This window comes from Myotis brandtii, unplaced genomic scaffold (assembly GCF_000412655.1).
Source record: "Myotis brandtii unplaced genomic scaffold, ASM41265v1 scaffold640, whole genome shotgun sequence".
NCBI classification, from domain to species: domain Eukaryota; kingdom Metazoa; phylum Chordata; class Mammalia; order Chiroptera; family Vespertilionidae; genus Myotis; species Myotis brandtii.
This window is the reverse complement of record NW_005370461.1, coordinates 47,714-59,016: the sequence shown is the minus strand read 5'-3', so window position 1 is coordinate 59,016 and position 11,303 is coordinate 47,714.

Sequence of the window (11,303 nt, the reverse complement as noted above, 5' to 3'; positions counted from 1 at the left end):
GCCGGGCGGGTGTGGGCGCCCCACCGGGCCTCCGACTCTCATCATTAACCCTTTTGCGCCCCTTCCCGGAAGAGTAGAAATCCCCCTACCCACCTGACTGAGGGATGTTTGGTCCAGGGGAGTGGAAAAAGGAAGGGTGAGATGGTGGCAGGGCCTCAGCGGGGAGGGGTGGGGTCGGGGGCGGGAGAGAGATTCAAGTGGGGAAAGGGCTGTTCATGGGAGAGATGCACACTGTCGCTCGGAGAGGTGATCCCGGGGGCGCCTACACCATCTGGGCCAGGCTCGTGTGCAAGATAAACGTCTACACCCCGGGCGTTCATCAGTTCTTGAAACTTGCCCAAAAGACAGCGTCTTATTGTCCGGCATGAAAAGAAAATGAGGCCCAGCAGGTGGTGCATGGAGTGGTTATCCAGGTATTACGGACACAAGGACTTTAAGAGATCAAGCCACCACGACGGTCTGACGGTCCGGGCCAGGGGCCCTCCATCCTCCCAACGAAAACGTCTCAGGCTCGGGAGACGCAGCTGCCTGCGCACGGCATGTTTATTTTGCCAGTCCAAAGGCCCCGAGGAGAGACGATTCTCTTCTTTACTGCCGAACAATCAGGGGGAAGCCCTTCTAACTGTGACTATCTGGGCCGGGGAAAGTTTTAGCTACAGCCTCCACACTTTCCATCCGAGTCCAGAACGTCCTTGAGGCTGTGTGCTCAGAGTGAGCACGCGCCCCTCCTCCCCTCGGCTGTGACTCTGCTTTGGCACGAGACCCACCGGCTAGTCAGAGAGCAGTGGGATGATTTCTGCATTCCTGGTTTGCAGTCACAGCTCCTGAAAAATAATCTTCAGCGATTCATCTCAGAAACTAAAGGTGTGTGAGGGTGTGGGGTGGGGTGGGGTGTCAGCTCATCAGCTTAGAGGTCATTATGTCCACCTTCCATCCAGAGCCAGCTGCAGACATCCCTGCCAGATTTCACATTTCTAAAGGAGGGGGGGAATAAAAGCATGTGGTCTTCAGTGTCCCCTCCGAAACCGCCAATGAATCTCACACCATTCTGCCTTCAAGCATTTTCCATATTGTGTGTGGGTCCTTCAGAGGGAAGAAATATGCAAACTTTTAAAAAAAGATGAATAGGGTAAACATGTAAAAATGCAGTATTACATGGGCTGGGAGAGGTCAAGGGGGAGAGGGAATAAATAAGTAAGTAAGTAAATAAATAAATAAATAAATAAAATGCAGTATTACATTTCACAATGTGTTAAGGGTTTTCATCCGGACACAAAGCCTAGCACAGATTCCTGAGAGTGGAGTGATTTTGAGACAATTGTGCCTGGGAGAAAGGTCATAATGAAACCAATTTCCTCCCACACCTGCCTTCTGGGCTAGGAAAGATGGAAGGGTCGAAGGAAGTAAAAGGTCAAAATAAAGTTAAAGGAAAAAGCAACTCTATGCAATGGTGGGGAGCTGAGCATTTAGAGCAAAAATGAAAGGATAATGCCTCTACATTTCCACTGCCTGCCCCCCTCCCCCACACACCTGAAGCAATTTTCAGCCAACTTCTATTATTTTTATTTCTGTGGCAAACCTTATATAAAATGTATGCATTGTACATGGTAAAATGGGTTGATCCCATTAATCGATGTCTTTTTTATTTAGTTTCTGTAAAACAAATTTGCCTATATTACATCTAATATGTGTTTTAATAACATCATAATCAGTAGCATATTAACATATAAATTCAATAAGAAAAAATTAAAAAACAATTTAAGCAAAAGCCTTCTAATGTAACAGGAATATAAATATACAGAGACTTTAAAGACAAGTGGCTTTGTCCTATTAATGTTTATAATTTATCTTACCATAATTAATATATGTAAATTCTAAATTATACTTGTTATATAAGTTCTTGCTTTCTTCCCAAGTTTTGCTTTGTTTACAGAAATTTCCAGAGTAAGTGGAAATGTATTTAACTGAATTTCATTCACACAAACAGCAAATTCAACATATTTTTAAGTAAAGTAAATATTATACCCATGAGAGTCTATGCTTCTAAAAGAAATTATAAAAATTCTCAGAACGACCTAGAAATTAATTTTAAAATGGCAGAGCATTTACAAATGTCTCTGTAATCATCTATAATAGGGTGACTAAAACAGTAAATTCAAGCAGATGCTATACTCTAGGACACACTTTTTTTCTTATTTTTCATTGAATTTGTTGGGGTGACATCGGTTAATAAAATTATATAGATTTCAGGTTATACAATTCTACAATACATCATCTGCATATTGTGTTGTGTGCTTACCACCCCAAGTCAAGTCTTCTTCCATCACCGTTTATTCCCTCTACCCTCTTTACCTCTCCCCACCCCCATCCCCTTTGGCAATCACCCTATTGTTGTCGGCATGAGTCTTTCTTTTTTTTTCTTGCTTAATCCCTTCACCCTTCTCACCCAACCCTCACCCATCTCCCCTCTGACAGTTCTAGGGCACCCTTTTTTTTTTAATGAAATCGAAATTCTACAATTATATGTTAAAAAGCAAATTTCTGTTAGTGATGAGGACTCTTTGGTACATTTGATAAAAGTGTTTTTAGCCTTTCAAATGTCATTTTAGGTTAAAAATTATAGAAAGTGTTTTGAGGGGAGAATTTTAAAAAACATTTTTATATGTTTGCCTCAGTTTACCAGTTTTGACAAGTGCAAATACAAAAATTCCAGTTTACAAAATGTAAATTATTAATATGCCTCAAACCTACCCTGAAAAATAAGGAAAAATATAATTAAACAAATGAAGTGTGAATTAACTTTAGTTTAGTGTGAATTAACTTCATTTGATTAACAAAATGGTTCCCTATAGTAGCTACAGTCACATGGCCAATTTCCCTAGTAAATCAAACAGTAAATCAATTTCCTACATAAATCATAAGTTGACCTACAAAAATTTGGTTTATATGCAACTTCACAGGAATATTTTTAATACAGTAAGCACTGGGCAGCTGTCTGTGATTTCAAGGGACTTTTGATATCTGGACCATATTTATTTTGATAGTCTGTTCTAGTCAGATTAGATATTTATACTGAGTATACAGAACTGAGCTATTTGTGTTGTAAAAAATGCCAAATCATTTACAAAATAGCTCATGTGATAGTCACAGTATTTGTGTCTGATGCTGAAAAAAACTATACCAAGTAGTAACATTAGAAACTAAATATGACCACTGGGTATAAATTCTATTCCAGGATAGATAGTCTGTCATAGGATACCACATCGCCTTTATACTTTGGAAGGGTTAGTAAAATAAGATCCATGCAATCTAGTCTTCCTTACTTTGATTAGCAGCTAGGAGTCAGAAAATCTGGGGATTGAGTCTTTTCAACCACCTGTTTGGAGTTACCAATGAAAGATGCTGAAAGAAGATAATATGACCTTTCTTTCCCCTCTGGGAAACTAATATAATGTACCTCCCTCCTTGAGCCAAGAGGAACTTGGCTGTTTGGAGAGCCAAGAATTTTTAAGCTTTAATACCAAAGGGCCAGGTTTTGCTTTGTACAATCATCAACACTATTTATAAAGAGTTGACCCCACGTAGTTTGCACAGTTGGTGTTTAAAAGCATCTGGCACCTAGCCAACAAGGTGATAAGCACTGACATCTTGGAAGAAAAAAAGAAACACGTGGTCTTCATATCCCACTTTCAGGAAAGCCATTCTGAGTATTCAACCGCCAAGTAACCAGCTGCCCACGTGGAATGCTGACACTGCTTTTTGATCCCAACCTTAGGCAATGGTAGGTGGTGTTGTTAATTTACCTTTCAGCTCATGGTAGGACTGAAAGGGGCTGGGAGCTCAGCACTCCGTATCTAAGAAGTCAGACTTCATTTGAGTACTGTTTCTGAGGCCCAAACTCTGGAAATGCATTGAACTTCTTTGGAGAAAGTCTGAATTTCAAAGAATACACTCAGATTCTAGAAATTATGTATAACCTCAACCTTTCTCTCTCTTTATCTCTTTCTCTGTGTCTCTCTCTCTCTCTCTCTTGCCGACCTCCCTCTGTAACTCCCTTCTTCTCTTTTCTTCTCCTCCTCCCTCTCCTTCAGTCATATAACACAGTGATTTAGATCATAAACTTTAGAGCCACTCTGCCTGGGGTCAAATCTCACCATTTTCTAGGGGTATGACCTTGGGTAAGTCTCCTGAACTTTATATATTCAGTTTCCTCATCTGTAAAATAGGAATATTGTAGCTATTGTACCTACCTCATGGAACTATTGTGAAGATTAAATGAGTTTATATTCATAAAGAGCTTATAACCCTGGTTGGCATATAATAAGCTTCATAAAAGCTAGCTATCATTATTGTTTTGATTTATGCATGCACAGAACTCTCTGAGCTTCAGTTTTGTCCTCTGTAGAATGGGCTCATACTCTCTTCATAATAGTGTTGTCATGGTGGTTAAGTGAGATAATATATGAAAATACCTTACCAAGGTCTGGCACATAGTAGGTACACAACAAAAATTCATTTTCTTCTCCCACTCCACCCCTGCCCTGACCATTATTTATTACTAAAGTTAATTCACACTTTAACACTTCATTCACATTACTAGGAATTTCTTTGTGGCAATCACTTTAGAAAGTCTCCTTTAATCCTTTCAACCATGGCAATAATCACTTGAGGCAGATCTTGGAACCACATTGGCAGGCCAATGAGACAGGTGAGCTGCACAATTTAAGGGTTTTGTGGAAAGAGAAGCTGCTGAGGGTCAGCAGTTCTTCTTCTCTTTGAGAAGACCTGAGAGCATAGAGAGTTTGCTTCAAACTGAGAATGGGACAAAGGCTGGTGGTCCCCAGGCATGGGGAGGACTTGGGTCCTGCTAGATGACAGTGTCCCAGAGAAGTGGAGTGGCCTCAGAGGGATCACAGTGTGGTGTCCTGAGGGAGACTGAGCCATTACCCCTGGGCTTCCCAACCTCAGCAGAGATTCTGGTGCTCCCATGCTTGGCCCACAGGCAGCAGAGCCACTGGCCCAGAGGGATGGAATGTGAGCCTGACTAGTGTACATCTCAACAGTGACCAGGGGCTCAAGACCAGAATGTCTCCATGATGCTTGAGTTTAGCTGAAGATCCTGACTGCATAACCCTGCAGCAGAGAGTCCCGGAAATACTGAGATTGAATTTCCCACTATTCCTATGAGGGACAGGGACTCAGAGTAAGATTCATAGCATATAAAGCTAATAAAGATTTTATAACCTTTTTGAGCAGCCCTGTTTGTTGGTGATTATACATTCAAACCAGCTGTATATGTCTCCATGATGCTTGAGTTTAGCTAAAGATCCTGACTGCATAACCCTGCAGCAGAGAGTCCCGGAAATACTGAGATTGAATTTCCCACTATTCCTATGAGGGACAGGGACTCAGAGTAAGATTCATAGCAAAGAAAGATAATAAAGATTTTATAACCTTTTTAAGCAGACCTGTTTGTTAGTGATTATACATTCAAACCAGCTGTATATCATTTTACAAATAAGACTATAATTTAAACATCTAAAAACGCCATGCACTCACAACCTCAAACCTACTGCATATTGTTATCATACAAGGCTTCTGTAACGTTACCTGTTAAAAATGCCAACCTGTAAATCTCAGAGGGAAGGTGGGGGTGGATGAGTGGGTGGGAAGAGATCAACTAAAATTTGTATGCTTATATGCATAACCCCTGATCGGCAAAATACAGACTTCTGCGCATGGGCCACGAATTTTCAATCACACTGTACATGCGCGCCCACATGTGGTATTTTGTGGAAGAGCCACACTCAAGGGGTCAAAGAGCCGCATATGGTTCGCGAGCCGCGGTTTGCCGAGCCGCAGTTTGCCGACCACTGGATAACCCATGGACATAGGTGATGAAGGCCTCGGGTGGGCTGTGGAGTGGAGTAGAAGGGGTCAATAGGGGGAGAAAGGGGACATATGTAATACTTTCAACAATAAAGATTTTTTGAAAATGCCAACCTGCTGTGGTGGTCATATGCATTTACGTTTCTCCCGCAGTTTAGGCAGACCACGGGATTGCACCTCCTGCCCCCTTGTGGTTATGTGAGGGCCATGTGACTGATTCTAGTTCTGAACAAAACAATTATCTTAACCCGGCCAGATCTGATACATGACACTAGGAATTCTCTTTCTGACAGGACGACCATCAACATTCAAGATGACCTTGACACATAAAAAGTAAAGTTACTAAAAAATTAAAATCAAAAGGAGTTTGAATTTCTTTCATAACACTACATTTAGTTTTCAAATCTTATTCTCTTTATCCTTTGTTTTCAAGGCTGTATTATGCATGTTTAAGTATCAGCAGTTCCTGCAGCAATTTATCAATAAACAACACTGAAAACAAAATAAATTGTTGGAAAGAAACATGATGGGTGGTATGAAAAAATCAGAGAGGACGGAAAATTTAAAACTCATCAATAAGACAGAGAGCCTTGAATAGATGTTCAATACATTTACATCTTGAATAACTACTGCCAAAAGCAATCTCAAGAATGACTTTGCCTTTAGCTTCAAGAACTATTAATTTGCAAGAAATATGTTCATGTGGTTTTATTACATCATTATTTTCAGTGTCAGTGATACCCTTTAATAAAACTTGCTCTTCAAATAACTTGAGAAAATGCAGACCATCAGTACTGAAGTGGATATTTGTCTTCCCTTTTTTTCGACTCCCCAGCTGATTTAGAAGAGGCTCCTAACTTACCAGAAAGAGTCCATCTTTTGAGAGAGAAGGTAAAAGGTTGCATCAAGACCTTTTATGCTCCAATTCACTTCCTCCAGTTTCACCTTTGCAGTGACCAACTCTGTGTGGGTTCCCATGGACTTCCACAGACCCAGCCAGGCAGCGCCTCACATCCTGCCGATGCCATGCACCTCCAGCCTCCTGCCCCAGGGCTTCCCTGTTGATGCTGAGACATGAAAGTGCACCTGCTTGGATCGAGCATGTGCAACCTGAACGTGCAAGGGACAGAAGTAATGCGGGCAAACGTGTGATCCTGGGAGAAAGGAGCTGAACAGACTACCCTGAAAAGTCATCGCTTATGCAGCCTGACCCCCCACAAGACAGAGCAATTGGCCAGATCAGTCAGTCATGTAAGGATGGTCAACTCAGTAACATGCCTTTGTATTGTTAGGGAAAAGGTTGTTAAGATATTCAAAATTCAGAAAGTGATTGTTAGAGGAATAGGATTATGAATAATCTTTCATTATCCAAACTTCCTGAGATATGGTTTTATTAACCTCAAGATGAATACACACACACTCCAAACCCTGAAACCTCTTCTAGCCCTTTATTCTCCAGTGCAGCTAGGTCTGTGTGTGCAATGTGCTGGAGAGTGCCACCTGCCTGCACATTAATCTCTTCTGTGATTACAATTATCTCCTTTCCCGTGAATGTGATGAAGTCTGACTAAAGGTCTCGAATTCTTCTGGCTGTCCATGTTCTTATAAATTATAAAGCAGGACTCCATGACAACGAATACATAAACATTTTGTAACATCTCATAATAGTCCTGAAATCTTCAAATTCTTAAGCTAATAAAGTACTCCAAGTGCACAGTTATCTGGGCATAAGTAACACTTGGTTCTATGCAGTGGAACTAAGTGATAAGACCATTCATGCTTGGATAGTTGTTACAAGGCTGTTGGAGAAGGTGACCGCCGGTTGACCTGAGCGCAGGACCTGGGCAATCAAAAGCTCTCCACCCTCTTCCCTGTCTTTGGAATGTAAGGTCTGCCCACCATTCCCACGGCTGGAGCCATTTTTAAGAATACAGCCTTGGGAGAGGAATGTGTTGTTGAGACCATCTGAATGATATACATGATTGAACCCAGTTATGGCCTCCATATAAAGATTCTGGTTGGGCAGGTGCAAAGATCTACTGGTCCTGTGGTCACCCAAATCAAGCCTTGATTATTGAACCTGCCACCTACCAATGTGGAGTCCCCTGCCTCTTTCTTCAGTTTCTTCTTGCCTTCCATGTAAAGCAGGGAGGGGGAGAGAAGTTTGCAAATTAACAAATGCTTCTTCATCTGGCTACTGCAGCTCATCCTTCAGCTATTTCTAAAGGGATTTCTCCTCTGGGTAGTCTTCTCTGAGCACTACCCCTTCCTAGAGGGTCAGGTATTTACCCCACCAGAGTTCTTCCCACACTGTGTGATCTTTTCCACACAATACGTAGGTCTTTCACTGGCAGGGACTGGCACACATCCAACTATCAAAACATGGTAAGGGCTGAAAGAATCATTGTAATAAATAAAACCTTTCATCAGGAACTAGGATCATTTTTATTTTTAAGAAGGTGTGAGGCACAAACACTCACTCAGGCAGGATAGGTTGGCTTGTCTCTAGAACAGAAAGTTAACAACTTACCCAATGCAAACTGGGAAATTGAGGCTAGAGAGCCTATGTCAATGGTTCAAAGGTTCATGGGTAAGTTGGTTACATTCTCAATACATCATCCTTTCCCTGACACCTTCTATGTGGCTTTCTGAAATCAGATCAAATCTATCCGATGTCTCCATCCCTTCGCCCACCCTTCCTGATCAGAACATGCACTTTTCTTCTCCCTCTTCTTTCTTTTTCCTTAGCTGAACCCTGGGTTCAGCAGACAGAAAGGACACCCAGCAAGGGCTCTGTTAAATTAAATTGAAACCCAAGAAGTCTGTTTTCTAGAGATTATGTGACATATTTCTGGTATAATTGGGACCTGGAAGCAAGGGCTCTGTTAAATTAAATTGAAACCCAAGAAGAAGTCTGTTTTCTAGAGATTATGTGACTTATATTTCTGGTATAATTGGGACCTGGCTACTTATCCAATTTGGTATCCAGTTGAATTGAAACATTACCCTTCATCTTTTGGGTAGTAGGGGGTGAGACAAAATAAACAAATGATGTATATTCTCTTTAGCTGTGAGTAAATGAATAGAATTATATATTTTCTTATTATGGGCCTTATATTTTTAAAATTTACTGCTATAAATATCATGGGCTCGTTTTAACAAATATTTTGGCAATCATAATTAATTAGGAGGTTTGAATCTCCTCCTTTATGTGTAATCTCCTACTATAATGTTCAGGAGAGTTGTTTAGCTGTTTATTGATTTAGGTTTTAAAGAAATATCAACTGGGCATATAGAAGGTGGTGAGTGCATGTTACTCTTTTTCCTTTTTCTTTTACTCCCTTCCTTCATTCATTCTTCTCTGCTCTGCAGTTCACTAGCACCTGCATTCCACTGCAGTAACATCAAAATACTCGTCTACTATCTGGATTTTACTGCATGTCAAACACTTCCAAATCTTAGTGGCTTAAAATAAGCAACCATTTATTATTTTTCATGACCTACTGGTCAGCTGGGTGGTTCTACTGGTCTATCCAGGCTTGACTGATCATGCATATGTGGTCAGCAGATGAGTCCACTGGGTACTGAATAGTCTACGATGGTTTCTTTCATATCTCTAGTGCATAGGAGACAGAGATGACTGGACCACATATCTCATCATCCAGCAGGCTGGCCCAGGCTTTTTCAAAACAGCAGTAAAGTCCCAAGAGTGAGAATCAAGATTGCAAGGCCTCTTGAGGCCCAGACTCAGAACTAGTCCTATATTGCTTCTGCAATATTTTCTTGACCAAATCAAGTTGCAAGGCTAGCCCAGATTCAAGGGGGTGAAAATAGATTCTGCCTCTTGATGGGATTGTGCAAAAAACACTGTTGCCATTTTTTTAATTTCTATCACATCCACCAATGTAAGTCAATGCTAATGTTGCTACACAGACTTATAAGATACTAGATGAGAACTTCCTTTCTGCAGAATCTATCCTTTAATAGAATTCCCTGAATCCAGATCAGCAATGCAATCTTCCAATTTTAGGTTAACAGAGGTAGTGGTAGAAGTAACTTCATTAAGCAAAATCTGGCATTAAAAGGTTACCTGCAATGATGAGATTTTGTCTGAATAGAAGCTGCAGCATAACATACAATTCCAAACCTTCTGACTTCAAAATGGGAGCAAGAAGTCAGACACCCACACAAGCTGGGTCTGCATAACACTGGTACAGTGAGACACAGAACAAGGAAATGCAGTGAGTTTGACTTAGCAGGGCTGTTTTCACAACCAAGACAAAAAGTGGAGCCCTGGAAAGTTAAGGCGTTCACTGTGCTTACCCCAATGAGGCCACTTACCCTGCATAGTGAAGATACAGTTGACTCCCTCTCCCCCTACCCTAGGTTTCTAGTTTCTCTGGGACAAGAATAAATCTTTTAAATCCATATTTCTAGTATATAGTTCAGAGCCTGGGTATTGAAGGAAAGGAAAGAGGGTGTTATTTCTGTGACACTGAAAACCACTAACCTAATATAACCACATTTATATTTTTTCATGAATCTTTGAAAATACTCAGATTCTTGCATATGAAAAATTACAGAAGTGCTGTAATTTACAAGGTAAGTTACTCCTTACAAATACAGAAGCACTACTAATTCAGCTTCACTCAGAAGGAAGAAGTTGGTGATGCTCAAGCTATAACCCGGAGGAAAGAGGATTAAGAAATGCATGTTTTTGCTTCTTAAGTGAAGAGAAACGCTTAGATTTAAAAAAAAAAAAAAACTTGATTCTAAATTTCAAATTCACAATTAAACACTTAGGAGTATATTTCCAAAATTAGCTTCCTAATTGTCTGGCACAAAGAAGTTCTTTTTATATTATAATAATTACTTATACTCAATTCCACTCCAAAAAGAAATTGAAGTGGTTTATAAATATACTACATTGCTTGATTTAAAATAATAATAATAACCAACTATAGAACTGGGAAGAAAGTCAAATTAAAAATAGAAACCAGAAAATGAAGCCAGAATGAGGTTAGTAAGTGCCACAAGGCCTAATTCACTTTGTAAAAGCAGAAATCATTTGACTTGGGGCTTTCCAGACACCAACCAAAAAGAAAGGTGTGGGCCCTATCATTGCTCATCACAGTCAGAGCTCACAACAGTCAGGAGAAGCACCAGTCTTTGGTGTGCGCCTCAAGAGTAGGATTTTTCAGGATGTTCCTAAGGAGGATTCCATGCAACATTCTAAACAATAGCCTGAAGCACATCCACAGGAAGATTCAAAAACATACAGCCTGATGGCACATTGTTAAAGCACTACTGAGTAGGATCACACTGATAATGCGCTTCAAATACAGCACCCTCTTATACTGCTCAACTCGCCCCAAATCAAAGTTTGGAGTCTTGGGTATATCTCTCCTTCAGGG